The following is a 17,090-nucleotide window of genomic DNA, read 5'->3' on the forward strand; positions in this document are numbered from 1 at the left end:
TGAACTCATCCCTACCTACCTAGACACTGTCCAATTCCCCCCCCCAGTCCAGGAACTTCCCACATACGTTCGAGACACCACCCATGCCCTCCACCTCCTCCAAGACTTCAGTTTCCCCAGCCCCCAACGCCTCATCTTCACCATGCATATCCAATCCTTCTACACCTCCATCCACCATGACCAGGGCCTCCAAACCCTCCATTTCTTCCTCTCCCAACGTCCCCAACGGTACCCTTCCACCAACACTCTCATTCATTTGGCCGAACTGGTCCTCACCCTTAACAATTTCTCCTTCGAATCCTCCTACGTCCTCCAGACCAAAGGGGTAGCCATGGGCACACGTATGGGCCCCAGCTATGCCTGTCTCTTTGTTGGCTACGTAGAGCAGTTGATCTTCTGTAATTACACCGGCACCATTCCCCACCTCTTCCTCCGCTACATTGATGACTGTATTGGCGGGACCTCGTGCTCCCACGAGTAGGTTGAGCAATTCATCAACTTCACCAACATATTCCACCCTGACTTTAAATTTACCTGAACCATCGCTGACACCTCCCTCCCCTTCTTGGACCTCTCCATCTCCATTAATGACAACCAACTTGACACTGACATTTTTTACAAACCCACCGACTCCCACAGCTACCTGGATTACACCTCTTCCCATCCCACCTCCTGCAAAAATGCCACCCCATATTCCCAATTCCTCCGCCTCCGCCGTATCTGCTCCCAGGAGGACCAGTTCCACCATAGAACACACCAAAAGGCCTCCTTCTTCAGAGACCGCAATTTCCCTTCCCACATGGTTAAAGTTGCCCTCCAACACATCTCGTCCACATCCCACACCTCCACCCTCAGACCCCACCCCTCCAACCGTAACAAGGACAGAACGCCCCTGGTGCTAACCTTCCACCCTACAAACCTTCGCATAAACCAAATCATCTGACATTTCCGCCACCTCCAAAAAGACCCCACCACCAGGGATATAATTCCCTCCCCACCCCTTTTCGCCTTCCGTAAAGACCGTTCCCTCCGTGACTACCTGGTCAGGTCCACGCCTCCCTACAACCCACTCTCCCATCCTGGCACTTTCCCCTGCCACCGCAGGAACTGTAAAACCTGCATCCACACCTCCTCCCTCACCTCCATCCAAGGCCCTAAAGGAGCCTTCCACATCCATCAAAGTTTTACCTGCACATCCACCAATATCACTTATTGTATCGTTGCTCCCAATGCAGTCTCCTCTACACTGGGGAGACTGGGCACCTCCTAGCAGAGCGCTTTAGGGAACATCTCCGGGACACCCGCACCAATCAACCACACTGCCCTGTGGCCCAACATTTCAACTCCCCGTCCCACTCTGCTGAGGACATGGAGGTCTGGGCCTCCTTCACCGCTGCTCCCTCACCACCAGACGCCTGGAAGAAGAACACCTCATCTTCCGCTTCGGAACACTTCAACCCCAGGGCATCATTGTGGACTTCAACAGTTTCCTCATTTCCCCTTCCCCCACCTCATCCTAGTTCCAAACTTCCAGCTCAGCACTGTCCCCATGACGTGTCCGGACTTGTCTGACCTGCCTAGCTCCTTTTCCACCTATCTACTCCACCCTCTCCTCCCTGACCTATCACCTTCATCCCCTCCCCCACTCACCCATTGTACTCTATGCTACTCTCTCCCCACCCCCACCCTCCTCTAGCTTATCTCTCCACGCTTCAGGCTCACTGCCTTTATTCCTGATGAAGGGCTTTTGCCCGAAACGTCGATTTCGCGACTCCTCAGATGCTGCCTGAACAGCTGTGCTCTTCCAGCACCACTAATCCAGAATCTGGTTTCCAACATCTGCAGTCATTGTTTTTACCTGAAACCTATCACCTAGTCTTTTTGCCATCACTCAATTTATGTGGATTTCCTTGTCGTAACCAAATCTCCCTCCAGTCTCTTGTCCTCCACGAAGAATAAGCCCAGTTTTTCCTAAGTCACCTTGCCAATCCCAGGAGCCTTTCTGATAAACCTTCTCAGCAGCCTCTCAAGAAATGTCACCTTCTTTCCAAAGTGTAGTGACCAGTTGTTCAGCAGAACTACAACAAACAGCCTAGATCTCATCCCTAACTCACCCAGGCACTCCTATATGGAGGCTCACAGTTGAGTCAAACTCCCAAACAAAATAGCAGGAGCAGTTGACCATTCAGTCCATCAAGTCTGCTGCACCATTCGGTGAGATCAAGGCTGGTCTGATCATCCTCAGCTCCATTTTCCTGCTTTATCCCCTTGAACCTTTGATTCCCTTACTGATTAAAGATCTCTTTCGGCCTTGAATATGTTGAATGACCCAGTCTCGACAGCCCTCAGCAATGGAGAAAGTGAGGACTGCAGATGCTGGAGTGTCAGAGCTGAAAATGTGTTGCTGGAAAAGCGCAGCAGGTCAGGCAGCATCCAAGGAACAGGAAATTCGACGTTTCGGGCATGATTCCTGATGAAGGGCTTATGCCCGAAACGTCGAATTTCCTGTTCCTTGGATGCTGCCTGACCTGCTGGGCTTTTCCAGCAACACATTTTCAGCCCTCAGCAATAAAGAATTCCGCAGACTCATGACTGCCTGAGATAAGAAATTCCCCCTCTCATCTTAAATGTGTAACCCCTTGCTCTGAGATCATGCCCTTTTGCTCCTAGATTCTCCCACAAATGAAACAACCACTTCACACCTACCCAGTCAAGTCCCCTAAGAATCTGTATATTTCAAGAATGTTGCCTTTCATTCTACATTCCAATGAGTACAGGGCATCTTATCATTTAGTTAATCCAACTATATTACATCAGCGCTCTGCACAGATTCACAACTCTCAGAGAGAAGCAATTCCTCCTCATCTGTCTTAGATATTATTCTGAGATTATACCCTCAGATCCAAGTTGAGAATTTGGAACTCAAAATGCACAGAACATTGGATCAGGCCCTAATTTAGCATGTCAGAAACCCTAATGATAATGTATGTTTATCTGTGGGACGGCGTTGACATTCATAAAAGATGTTAAGCAACATTTCATTAAAAACAGGAGTATTTAAATACCAGATGTTGTTGGAGTTCCTGCTAATCTTTTCAGCAGCTGGGCAAAGTGAAAACTTCACTGCTGATGGCCTGATCAACAATTTGAAGAGGGAGAACTGAAACAAATATATTGCTTTCAATCTGAGGGGAAGTCTCTGGACCCCTTTCAAAATCATAGGATCCCTACAGCCCATCAAGCCCACACTGACTCTGTGAAGAACATCCCACTCAGACTCACCCCACTAACCCGATCCCTGTAACCCTGCATTTCCCATAGCTAATCCATCTACCCTGTACACTGTGGGCAATCGAGCATGGCCAATCCACCTGACCTGCACATTTTTGGACTGTGGGAGGAAACCGGAGCACCCGGAGGAAACCCACGCAGAGCGTGTGCAAATTCCACACAGACAGTTGCCCAAGAGTGGGATTGAACCCGGGTCCCTGGCGCTGTGAGGCAGCAGTGCTAACCACGGTGCCACCGTGCCATCTCAAGAATGGCGTCTAGAAAGTACAATATGAAATGGCAGTGGAGGTTGCTGAGACACGTAGGAGAACACAGAAGTACAATGGAGACAGATGATCCAAACAAGAAAACGTGATTCCTCATGGTACAGGAGTCAGGCCATCTCTGTGGGACATTGGGGTGGGGGAGGAGAGGGGCTGGTGGCATTGCCATGGGAACAGACTGCAGCTGGCAGCCATGGCTGGTCATACCTCGAGGCCTCCATGCCACGGTAAGGAAGTAGTGGGGCAGAGGGATTTCCACAATGGTGGGGAATTGGGGCAGACATTAATGGCCCACCTCCTCCAGAAGGAGTTAGATATCATTCTTGGGGCTAAAGGATGTGAGGGAGAAAGCAGGAACAGGGGACCAAGTTGGATGGTCAATCATGGTCGTATCAAATGGTGGGTCAGGCTTGAAGGGCCGAATGGCCTACGTCTCTTCCTGTTTTCTGTGTTTCTATTTCAACAAGCAGTGGTCTGCTGCGGTGAGATGAATGTTGTATTTAAATGAGAGTGTTTGAGGGATAAGGCCAGGGCACTGGGCAGGACCTGACTGAGCTCCTTTGAGACAGTGGGCTGCTTCTTCTTCCCAGCTAAAGTCTTGGCTTAACGTTCCATTGAAAATCTGATGTCTCCAGCAACGCCCACTACCATTGAATCTTTACTGAGTTTTATTAAAAAGCAAGTTTCTGCTCCCAGAACCTGACAAGCACAGCAGTGGATGATTGCTGGTGTCTCTCTGTTCATCTGTTTTTCAGTGGCGTCTCATTCCTCCTCCTCCTCCAAGGGTGAAAGCTAGTGCCCAGATGCCTGCTTCCTGTAGAATTGTTTCATTCTCTCTTTCTGTTACCCATCAACTGCCATCTTTATAATGAAATATCAGCCTAACTTTCCCACATAAGATGCCTTAACTTGCAACTTCCAAAAAAAAAGAAAACCAATCTGAAGTGAAAGCTACTGGGTGAGTTTCAGAAGGATTTGGAATTCTAAAGAATGTTTGTTTTTTCCTCGCAAGTGCTCCCTACAGTCCAAGCTTGCAATCCTCAGAAGGCTTCCAATATCCCCCTTGGAGCAATCCCATTGACTGATGAGGGGACAGAAGGAAATGCTTGATTGGATGAGTTCATTTCTGAAAAACGTGTTGATGGAAAAGCGCGGCAAGTCAAGCAGCATCTAAGGAGCAGGAGAATTGACGTTTCGGGCATAAGCCCTTCTTCAGGAGTGAGCTGGGATGAGTTCATTGTCCAGATTATAGAATAACGAAAGAAACATGCTCTCAACCCTCTCGTCAACCCCATTTCTCCAACTGTACCCTCAGTCTTCCTCCCACTTGTTTTTTCTACCATTGCAGTCTCCATTGATCCCGTGGCTTGATGGTAATGGTTGAGTGGGGTATATACCGGCCCAGGAGGTTACACATTGCACGGGAGTACAATTCTGCTGCTGTTGATGGCCCACGGTGCCTCATGGATGCCCAGTCTTAAGGTGCTAGATCGGTTTGAAGTCTGTCCCACTTAGCATGGTGATAGTGCCACACAGCACGATGGAGGTTATTCTCAATGTGAAAGCATGACTGCCTCCATAATGTCGGTGTGGTGTCACTCTTACCGATACTGGCATGGACAGATGCATCTGCAGCTGGCAGGTTGGTGAGGTTGTGATCAAATATGTCTTTCCATCTTGTTGGTTCCCTCACCACCTGCTGCACAGCCAGTCTAGCAGCTATGTTTAGATTAGATTACTTACAGTGTGGAAACAGGCCCTTCGGCCCAACAAGTCCACACCGACCCGCCGAAGCGCAACCCACCCATACCCCAACATATACCCCTTACCTAACACTATGGGCAATTTAGCATGGCCAATTCACCTGACCCGCACATCTTTGGACTGTGGGAGGAAACCGGAGCACCCGGAGGAAACCCACGCAGACACGGGGAGAACGTGCAAACTCCACACAGTCAGTCACCTGAGGCGGGAATTGAACCCAGGTCCCTGGTGCTGTGAGGCAGCAGTGCTAACCACTGTGCCACCGTGCCGCCCAAAAGGACCCAACCCAACTCGATCAGTAGTAATGCTGTTGAACCGCTCTTGGTGACAGACATTGAAAACCCCCACCCAGGGTACATTCTGTGTCCTCGCCATCCTCACCGCTGTTCAACTTGAAGGTGCTCTGCTTCATCATATTGATATGGACGGCAGGAGGTTTCATTGTTGATGTTCAACCTGAAGACATGAGACTTCATGAGATCCGGAATCAATTTTGAGGACTCCCAGGGCAACTCCCCCCGACCCCCAGCTGTGATGCCACCTCTACCAGGTGTGTCCTGCTAGTGTGCCAGGGCATATCCAAGGACAGTGGTGCCTGGGGCATTATCTGTGAGGTATGATTCCATGAGTATGACTGTGTCAGGCTGGTGCTTGACTAGTCTGTGAGACAGCTCTCTCAATTTTGGCCCTAGCCCCGGATATCAGGGAGGAGACTACTGCAGGGTCGATAGGACAATGGGTGTTGTCATCCCCCAGTGTCTTAGTCAATGCTCGGTAGTGTTTCAGTTCCTTCTGTGGTTAGTAACAGCTCAGTCCCTGGCCAGTCCATTTCAGAGGACAGTTATGAGTCAGCCACAATGCTGTGTGTCTGGAGTGACCTGCAAATGGAGTATAAAGACTTCCTTCCCCTAAACGGGATGAAGATTTTCTAAAAATTGACAGCATTTACATATTGATCATTAGATATATTATCGCAGACTTCCCCATCTGCCCATGGTGGGATGCAGACCCATGTCGGCAGGGTAACACCATTCTTAGGTGAAATTATTGAGAAACACCAGTGACGTGCCCGTCCCTTCCAAGATCCAGAGCTGTTGTCCCACTTTCCATACCCAACCTTGGGTAATGCCATCAGGTTGGGTGGAATTTAATACAGTCTTCAACATTAACCCTTTCAGAACTGTCACTTTCTCCAACATCGTGCAGTCATCAGCGAGTGGGAGGTAGTTTCCATACCCATCAGAGACACCTGCCTCCCAAGATCATGTTGCACGCCACCCCCAACCATCCCTTTATGAGCTGGACCACTGTGTGTAAAGACAAAAGCTCCCTTTATGAAGTTGAATGGAACTTGAAAGGGTTCAGAAAAGATTTACAAGGATGTTGCCAGGGCTGGAGGGTTTCAGCTATACGGAGACTCTGAATAGGCTGGGGCTGGAGCATCAGAGGTTGAGGGGTGACCTTTTAGAGGTTTATAAAATCAAAAGAGGCATGGATAGGGTAAATAGACAAAGTCTCTTCCCTGGGGTGGGGGAGTCCAGAGCTAGAGGGCATAAGTTTAAGGTGAAAGGGGAAAGATTTAAAAGGGACCTAAGGGGCAACTTTTTCATATAGAGGGTGGTGCATGTATGGAATGATTTGCCAGAGGAAGTGGTGGAGGCTGGTACAATTACAACATTTAAAAGACATCCGAATGGTTTTATGAATAGGAAGGGTTTGGAGGGATAGGGGCTGGATGCTGGCAGGTGGGACTAGATTAGTTTGAGATATCTGGTCGGCATGGATCTGGTTGGATTGAATGGTCTGTTTTGGTGCTGTGCATCTCTTTGACTCTATGACTGTAAGTGTGAGTTGTTTGCAAGTACAGGCCCAGGCGGGCATACCAGCCTGAGAAATACTCTTCCCGATTTCCAGGCTGTCTGCAATCTTGGAGAACAATCATTTTCAAATCCTCCTTAACTGGATACAGTACTCCTTTGTGGGTTACCAAAACTGCACCTGGATGATTCATTTAGCATGAGTGAAAAATTACATTCCTTCACATAATAGCCTTGGATACTCTTACCTTGCAGAACTTAATTTAAGGATATTAACCTGACTTTATGATGAGCGTGGCATCCTATTAATGTTGAAAATGTTTCCACATTCCTGTTTGCAAAAGAAGTATTTACCTTTGTGCAGTGTTCACTGAACAGCCCTGTGTCTCCTGACCTATGTTGCCTCCTGGTTCACTGATATCTCAGTTGGTAAAATTCTCCCTTTTACTTGCGCCTCTCCCCTCCCATCTCAATCAAGTCCTCCGGCCTTAAAGCCCTCCTCCATTCTAGTACTTTAGTGCCTTCCCGGTTGCAATGCTTCCACAATTAGTGGCCGTGCCTTCAGTTTCCATTGTCCCAAACTTGAGAATGACCAAGATATGTCTCTCTCAGCAATAAGAGTGCATTCATTGTGAATGTGTGTGTGTGTGTGTGTGTGCACATCATGATGAGCTGACTCACCAGCCAAGTCTCTGTGTCTGCCAACAGCCATTTTATCATCTGGCTCCTCCTTAAACAGCGATAGTGGGGGTGGTGCAAAGTGTGATGAGACATAGGAGCACAGAAAACAGGAGTAGCAGTAGGCCATTTGGCCCTTTGAACCTGCTCACCCATTCAATATGACCGTGGCTGATCAACCAACTCAGTGCCTCTTCCACCTTTCTCCCCCATTCCTTTTGATCCCTTTAGCCGTTAGAACTGCACCTTATTCCTTCTTGAAGGAGTAAGGGCAGCACAGTGGCTCAGTGGTTAGCACTGCTGCCTCACAGCGCCAGGGACCCAGGTTCGATTCCACCTTCAGGTGCTGTCTGTGTGGAGTTTACACGTTCTCCCCGTGTCTGCGTGGGTTTCCTCCAGGTGCTCCGGTTTCTTCCCACAGTCCAAAGATGTGTAGGTCAGGTGAATTGGCCATGCAAGTTTCAGTCAGACCAAAGAGTGCCTTCCACTGAGTTGCTGATCTTCCAGGTGCAGTCAATAGTTGTTACAGTGTGAGTCTCGAGGAACAGAATGTAGAGCACAGAGTCCTGTGACACGGAGCTGTTTGGGATGAACTTGGGCAAAAGCCCCTGAATCTCTTTCCAGCATCTTTTGCAAAGGCACATTCCAGAAGGAGATGGAGAATATCTGAGAAGTGGGACTTGAACTCCCAAATGTCAAACACATGGCCAAGCCTACTCTCGACTGAGTCATGGTGAATCACACCACAGCCTGCTCCAGCAGGTCAACATCGAGTCATAGGGACGTACAGCACAGAAACAGGCCCTTTGGTCCATTTCGTTCTTGCTGACTTGATATCCTAACTTAATCTAGTCCCATTTACTAGATTTGGGCCCATATCCCTCTCAACCCTTCCTAATCATATATCCATCCAGATGCTTTTTAAATGTTGTAATTGTACCAGCCTCCACCACTTCCTCTGGCAGCTCATTCCATACGTACCACCCTCTGCATGAAAACGTTGCTCCTTCGGTCCCTTTTAAATCTTTCCCCTCTCACTTTAAACCTATGCCCTTTAGTTCTGGACTCCCCCACCCCAGGAAAAAAACCTTATCTATTTACCCTATCCATGCCCCTCATGATTTTATAAACCTCTATAAGGCCACCCCTCAACCTCGGACACTTCAGAGAAAACAGCCCCAGCCTGTTCAGCCTCTCCCTATAGCTCAAACCCTCCAACCCTGACAACATCCTTGTAAATCTTTTCTGAACCCTTTCAAGTTTTACAACATCCTTCTGATAGGAAGGAGACCAGAATTGCACACAGTATTCCAAAAGTCACCTAACCATGTACAGCAACAATATGACCTCCCAATTCCTGTACTCAATACTCTGACTAATAAAGGAAAGCATACCAAACGCCTTCACATTGCAAATCTGACCAGAAAACCAAGAATATTTTCAAAATACTCAGCAAAGTCAGTCAGCCGCTGTGAAAATCATTGGTAAAGTTCACTTTGAAGATCTTTTGGTCAGTTCTAAAATGATTGGCCAAGTGAACTACGAAAGTACTTCCTGTCTCTTATTTAATGTCCTGAAAACATTCGACAATGGCTCAAACATCCAACCTGTTAATTCGAAGTTAGGACATCTGCCCTGTGTGAGACCTTGGCAGATTAGGAACATAGGAAAATAACTAAACTATTCAATCCATCAAGCCTCCCCCACTATTCATTACAATCATGGACTACTCTACCACAGTCACTTTGGCCAGAAGAGTAGAGAAGTAGAGTATTATTTATACAGAGAACGACAGCAGAATTCTGAGGTGCAGAGGGATCTGGGTGTTCTAGAGTAGGAGACACAAGAAGTTAGTATGTAGGTATAGCAAGTGATTAAGATAGGTCATGCGATACTATCCTTGATTACAAGAAGTGAACATCAAAACAAGGAGGCTATGCTGCAGAGAATTGATGAGACCACATCTCAAAACTGTGCGCAACTTTAATCTCCTTATTTAAGAAATGATATTCATGAATCAGAGGTGGTAAGGAGAAGGTTTATTAGGTTGACACCTGGAATGAGCAGGTTTTATTGTGAAGAAAGTTTGGACAGGCTTGCTCCTATTCACTGGCGTTTAGAAGGGGGAGAGGTGATTCAATTGAAGTGTATAAGGTCCTGAATGGTCTTGACGAGGAGGATGAGGAAAGGATGTTACCTCTTGTAGGTTGGTTAGTATATCTTAAAATGAGGACTCGCTCTTTCAGGACAGAGATGAGGGGTGCAATTTTCTCTCAGACAATTGTGAAACGTTTGGAACCCCTCGTCTTAAAAGGCATTGAATATTTTTTAAGCAAAAGTAGATCGTTTCTTATCAGATGGAAGGGTCAAAGGTCAATGGGAATGTGGAATTGGGAAAAAAAATGTGGAATTCAAATAAATGAACTGTGATCACATTAAATAGTGTAGCAAGCTCGAGGGGATGAGCTGCCTGTCCTGATCCTATTTCATGTGTTTGCATTAAAATGCTAAATAAATGCACAGATGTCAGAACTTTTTCTGACATTCAGTGATATCAACTCCATTTAAAATGCAGGAGATCAAATCTGAATGGATGGTAGGAGGACGGTGAACAATACCAAGAACAGGTGGCCAATATATTTAAGTACAGTCTGGACTTTCTCAGCTCAGTTTAAAGTTTCTAAAGCTCTCTACTCTTCATCTCTGGCCTCCTGCTCTATGCTGAGATGAGAAAAGGGTTGGTGTCTAGAACACGGTGCAGTGTTCTGTTAGGGAGCGTGATGGGCCATTTCTTTACCTTCTAGTTCATTCCTTTCTCACTCTTGCTGCAAAAAAACATGTTGCCCTTTGCATAATAAAGTGAAGTGGGATGGTTACGATCGTTTCAATGATTGTGAATGATACACACTGCTGTTCTGTGCGTCGGTGGTGGAGGGAGTGGATGTTTGTGGGTGTAGTGCCAGTCAAGCGGGTTGCTTTGTCCTGGATGGTGTCAAGCGTATTGGGTGTTGTTGGAGCTTCACCTATCCAGGCAAGTGGGGAGTATTCCATCACACTCCTGACTTGTGACCTTTGGGTTTGGGGAGTCAGGAGGTGAGTTCCTCACTGCAGGATTCCTAACCTCTGACCTGCTCTTGTAGCCACTGTGTTTTTATGATGAGTCCAATTCAGTTTCTGAACAATGATAACCCCACTTCACAGGATGTTGATGGCATGGGACTTGGAGAAGGTAATACTATTTGACAAAGCCTTTGCTGTTACAGGTACAGATATTCTTGCAGGGTATGAATCCTGCTTGGTGGAATGCTTGGTTTCCTCTGCACTATATCAAAGCAGGTGTTATTTTGAAGAGAAACCCTCTCTCCATTGATCATATTTCCTAGCTTTGTTTCTTGGGTGAAAAATGTTCTCCAATGTCTGATTTATTGTAGTTTTGTAGACTCATTGTCAGATTGCACAAGTTGGATGTTTTACAAGTTCCACATCTGTTCCGTCCTCATAACTCTTCAATTTTTGCCGATCTTGTCAGGAACATTCAATATTTATCAATAAGGAAAAAAAATACTTATTTTGGCAAAGTAGGAGTTATTTTGATTATGGTGGCAGGGTTCCCTGAGCACTGATTCTATCTCTCTCTCTCTCTCTCTCTCTCTCTCTCTGTCTCACATGCACTCTTTCTCACTCACACTTATTCTCTCTCTTTCTCTCCCTCTCTCTCTGTCACTCACATACCACCCCCCCCCCCCGTCTCTCTCTCTCTCTCTCTCTCTCTCTCTCTCCGTCTTTCTCTCCCTCTCTCTCAAGACTGAACTAGACTCTTTACAACCTCCCAGTCCCTGGTTGACTCTCTGCCAACTTCCAAACCACCGAAAAGGCCACCTCCATCAAAACCTTCATCCATGCTTCTCATGACATCCAGCTATTCAATGTTCCACTGCTTCGCTGCTCAGACCAAATTGTCCCCACACTCACCCCTCCATCCCGGTACCAGTTAACTCACATTGGTTCCCGTTGCAGGGAGGGATGCTCACTCAATGGCATTGCTCACTATGTATGTAATTCCAGGCTGGGGTCATGAGTTCAAATCCCACTATTCCAGCTGATGGAATCTAAATTTAATTAATAAATATGGAATTTGAAAGCTGGAAAGCATGTCAACTATCAGTTTTCATTTAAAAATTATCGAAAATCTGATTTATTAACATCCTTTCTTTTTGTTAGTCCATGGGATATAGGAGACACTGGCAAGGCCAGCATTTATTGCCTACCCCTGATTGCCCAGTTAAGAGGGTCAACCACATTGCTATAGCTTTGGAGTCAGGTACAGGCCAGAGCTCCTTAAAGGGCATTAGTGAACCCAATGGGTTTGTCCAAAAATGGTTGCCTGGAGGTTAGCTTCTATTTCCAGATTTTCATTATGTTCAAGTCTCCTCCCTCAGCTGTGGTGGGATTCAAACACAGTTCACTAGAACGATATCCTAGGGTTATGGATTACTAGTCCAGAGAAATTACCACTAGGCTACTACCATCCTTGGGTAGAAGTCAATTGTCCTTATCTGGTCTGGCCTACGTGTGACTCCAGACCTACATCAGTGTGGTTAGCCCTACAAAGTGGCTGAGCAGTCTCTGTCCAAGGGCGATTAGGGATGAGCAACACCTACTAATCTGACCAATGACATCCACACCCCATGAAAGAAAAATGGAAACCACCCTGAAAATGCTCATACTTGTGTTCAACTCTCTCCATGATCTTGGCAACCTCCTTGAAAGATAAAATGGTCAAATGAGGTCCTTCTGTGCTATATGATAGTGACTCAGTAACCTAACCATTACATTCCCAAGCTTTCAATTCTCTAAATCCCTTTCCAGTGCTTGCATCTTTGCATACATAATCAGTCTTTTTTTTTAAATATGACTAGTTACGCTGGGAACATTTTTTCCACCAAAGCTCATTTTAACTGAAGTGGTCTCTGGTGGCGCAATGCCATCATGGAATTCCACAACGAACCTCACCACGAACTGGTAACCTGGTCAAGCAACTGAACACGTTTAGAAAATGATGGTGGGATTTTCCATAAAAGACATGTCTGCCTCGTTTTCTTAACTCTTTCCTATCAATGTTTAAAACAGGGAAGGGAAAGACAAGGAATGCTTCCCTAAAACCTCGACTGTTTCGAGTTGGGGCCCATCATTTTTCTCTATTCGTGGTCACACGGTTTCCCAAGGGATTGGTGACTTTAGAAAATAAGAAACAAGAGAAATAGGAGCAGGAGTAGGCCATTCAACCCATCATGCCTGCTCTGCCATTGGCTATGGTGTTGGCTAATCTGACTGTTCCCTCAACTCCACACACCTGCCTGACCCCAAAATCCTTGACTCTCTTGTCCATTAAAATTCTGGCCAATTGGATATATTCAAATATATTCCACTGGAGAAAATTCCAAAGATTAATGTTCCTTTGGTTGAAGAAATTCCTCCTTATCTCCAACCAGAGATCCCTAATTTTAAACTGTTCTGCCTCATTCTAATTCCCTGTCCAACAGGAAATTTCTCCCCTGTATCCAGTCCCATCCACTCAGAATCCTACATATTTCAATAAGATTAGATTACTTACAGTGTGGAAATAGGCCCTTCGGCCCAACAAGTCCACACCGACCCGCCACCCATCCATCCCCCTACATTTACCCCTTACCTAACACTACGGGCAATTTAGCATTGCCAATTCACCTGACCCGCACATTTTTGGACTGTGGGAGGAAACCGGAGCACCCGGTGGAAACCCACGCAGACACGGGGAGAACGTGCAAAGTCGACAGTCAGTCGCCTGAGTCGGGAATTGAACCCGGGTCTCAGGCGCTGTGAGGCAGCAGTGCTAACCACCGTGCCACCATGCCGCCCACAATGAGATCACCTCTCATTTTCCTAAGTTCTTAATAACCTTGGGCTGAAATTGCTCAATGTCAATGAAAAGGGTGCTATTTCATACCAGCTTGATGAATCTTCCGTGAACTGTTCCCGCTGTAAGTCTAGATTAGAGTGGTGCTGGAAAAGCACAGCAGGTCAGGCAGCATCCGAGGAATGGGAAAATAGACATTTCGGGCAAAAGCCCTTCATTCCTGATAAAGGGCTTTTGCCCAAAACGTCGATTTTCTGCTCCTCGGATGCTGCCTGACCTGCTGTGCTTTTCCAGCACCACTCTAATCTAGACTCTGGTTTCCAGCATCTGCAGTCATTGTTTTTGCCTAGCAAACTCCCACAGTCAATCAGACCATCACCCTTCCTGATATCGATTCAGTCAAAGGCACTAGGATCTCCCCGGGGCATTCTGGAATCATTCTTTTAATTCATTTGTCGCACGTGGGTGTGGCTGACTGAGCCAGCATTTACTGCCCATCCCTAGATTCCCCTTGAGGAGGTGGTGGTGAGCTGCCTTCTTGAACCGCTGCAGTCCAGCAACGTCATGGAACTTTTGCAGTGGCCCCAAAAGGCACTGCTTAACATCTCTGATCTGAAAGGCCACACCTCTGGCAGTGCAGCACTACCCTCGGTACTGTGCTGCAGTGACAGCCCTGTTTCATGCTCAGGCCCTGGACTGGGACTTGAACCTGGAACCATATGACTCTGGGGCGAGAGTGCTGACCACAATGTCTCAGTCAAAGAGGGGCTAAAGGCCCCTTGGAGGGAGGGGTGGGGGGGTGAGGATTGGGAGTTAGGTTGGCAGTTGGGGGGAGGCGGCTCAAGCTGATAGATAGCCATTTTCCAATCCAAACTGGTGTGTTCCAAATTGGGCTCAGAGACACTAGCAAATAGGGACGCCAGCCAGTGTGGGGAAACCACATGTCTTAGGGCCCTGCCATCAAGGGCTTGCCCTCATATCCTCATCTTTCCCTCTCCCTTCTCTGTCCCTCTCCACTCCCCTCCCTCCACTCCCCCCCTTCCCCTAACCTTTTTCCACACCCCTCTGTCCCCTCTCCCACTTCCCCTCCCCCTCAACCCCCCATCTTGCTCCTTCCTCCCCGTCATCCCTCCCCACTACACCCTCCCTCATCCTACCCACTTCTCCTACCTTTTCCCCACTCCCCTCTATCCCCTTTCCCACTTCCCCTCCCCCTCAATCCCCCATTTTACTCCTTCCGCCCCACCCCACCCCCCTCTCCCTACCCTTTTCCCACTCCCCACTACCCCTTTCCCACTTCCCCTCCCCCTCAATTCCCTATCTTACTTCTTTCTCCCCCCTCATCCCTCACCACTACCCCCTCCCTCCCTCAATCCCCCATCTTACTCCTTCCTCTCCCCTCATCCCTCCCCCTACCCTTTTCCCACTCCCCACTATCCCCTTTCCCACTTCCCCTCCCCCTCAATCCCCCATCTTACCCCTTTCTCCCCACTACCCCCTCCCTCCCTCTATCCCCTTTCCCGCTTCCCCTCCCCCTCAATCCCCCATCTTACTCCTTCCTTCCCCCCTCATCCTTCCCCACTACCCCCTCCCTCACCATCCTCCTACCCTTTTCCCACTCCCCACTATCCCCTTTCCAACTTCCCCTCCCCCTCAATTTCCCATCTTACTCCTTCCTCCACCGTCATCTTTCCCCACTAACCCCTCCCCCCCCACTATCCCCTTTCCCACTTCCCCTGCCCCTAAATCCCCCATCTTACTCCTTCCTCCCCCCTTCATCCCACCCCACCACCCCCTTCCTCTCCCCTCTGTCCCCTTTCCCACCTCCCTCCTTGCCTCTCCCCTCATCCCCCTCCCTCCCTTCCCCTCCACCCCTTACCCATCCTCTCTCCTCCTGCCCCCAAACCCCCTTTCTCCCCATCCCCTCACCCTTCCTGCTCCGTCCCACCCTCCCCTTCCTCCCCCTACTCTGCCTCATGCCCTTTGGCCCATATAACGCTGGTTGCTATTGAGCTACCCTGGACTGTTCAACATGGCCTGAAAACTTTCAGCTTTCTACAAAGTTGCCTCATTCAGAAAGAAATGCCTTGAGTAATGGTCACCTCTGTCAAAAGCTTTCCATTTAAGGAGGGGGGGGGGTGGTGATGTCAGGCTGAATGGATTTTAGCCAGTATTCCCTCTGGTTTTATTTACATTAATGACAAGGCAGTGGAGAAGAAGAATGAGCTCAGTTATATTTACCACAGCGGGGTCAAGTCTTTCAGGGCTGTGATGTTGTCAGAATGCTATTCATCATTTGAGTGGAAATGTTTTGAGAGAGAAGAGAAAAGAGTTGTATTTCCAAAAATGGTGGCAATTTATTTTTAGAAAGTGTGTGTTTTTGCATCCAGCCTTTTACCCCGCTGTTCATTCCCTCCCCGACCCTTGAGGGGAGAGCGGGAACTTTGCAGCTCCGGAACGTTCTCAAGAGGTAGAAATAAAGACACAAGAAATGACAGACAGAAGTTAGCTTGCTTTTGAAGCTGCTTTTAAAGGCAGAATGGAAGTCTCTCTCCTGCATTTTTGGAGTCGGGAACATTTGCACGGTATGTGAGTAATATCGAAGAATGCATATTTAGATATCTGAGGCACACAAATTGCGAGTTCACTCAGGAGAGACACGACGTTGGCAGTTTTAAATTAGCAATTATAAGAAGAGGTTGCGTAAGTTGCAAGTACCGCTGAGGGTATCCACTCAGTGAGCTCTCCACATATGGAAACTATTCGGAATAAGTTTTCCTAACTGGAGCAGGAGGTGACTTGGGTGCATTCCAGCTACGTTTTAATAAAAAAGGAAGAATCTGCTCTTTTCCTCATGACATTAAATTTAAAGTAAAACCACTGCTTTATTTTGATTGCAGTTTGACTAAAATTTGCGATGGAGGGTTTGTTTTTATTTTATTTCCGAGGGGTCTTCTGTTCCCCGCTCAATCGTCGGACTCATTTTTAGCATCTGGATGGGTTTATGAATAGGAAGTGTTTTGAGGGAAATGAGCCAAATGCTGGCAAACGGGACTAGATTAATTTAGGATATCTGGTTGGCATGGACAAGTTGGACCGGAGGGTCTGTTTCTGCGCTGCCCATCTCTATGACTCCATAACACTCCCCATGATGCCCCTACCCAATGCATCTCCGCACCCCCAATCCTCACAGCGCAGAACTGTGCTCCTAATAAGTCACTCTCCAATCCTGTGTCAGTCTGAAAGCACAGTACAGGCTTTTCTGAGAGGACAAGGAAGCAGAAAGAACATATTGAGGGGCTCACTTTTCAAACGGGCTGACCTTTATTTATTTGTTTGTTCAAGGGACCAGGAATTCACTGTAAGTGCCAGCATTTGTGT

At 47.6% G+C, this 17,090-nt stretch overlaps 1 protein-coding gene across 3 annotated transcripts in view; it reads left to right on the forward strand.

Moving 5' to 3' along the window:
- palld (palladin, cytoskeletal associated protein) overlaps window positions 1-17,090 on the forward strand; it is a 243,012-nt gene that overhangs the window by 130,956 nt on the left and 94,966 nt on the right. Inside the window, exon 1 of one of the 3 annotated variants that reach the window (XM_060834821.1) lies at window positions 16,141-16,294. The exons of the other annotated variants lie outside the window; for them this stretch is intronic. The gene's annotated coding sequence lies outside the window, so the exon portion shown is untranslated. Of the gene's footprint in view, window positions 1-16,140; window positions 16,295-17,090 lie in introns of those variants that run through there. 3 annotated transcript variants of the gene reach the window in all.

This window comes from Hemiscyllium ocellatum, chromosome 2, assembly GCF_020745735.1.
Source record: "Hemiscyllium ocellatum isolate sHemOce1 chromosome 2, sHemOce1.pat.X.cur, whole genome shotgun sequence".
In the NCBI taxonomy this organism is placed as follows: domain Eukaryota; kingdom Metazoa; phylum Chordata; class Chondrichthyes; order Orectolobiformes; family Hemiscylliidae; genus Hemiscyllium; species Hemiscyllium ocellatum.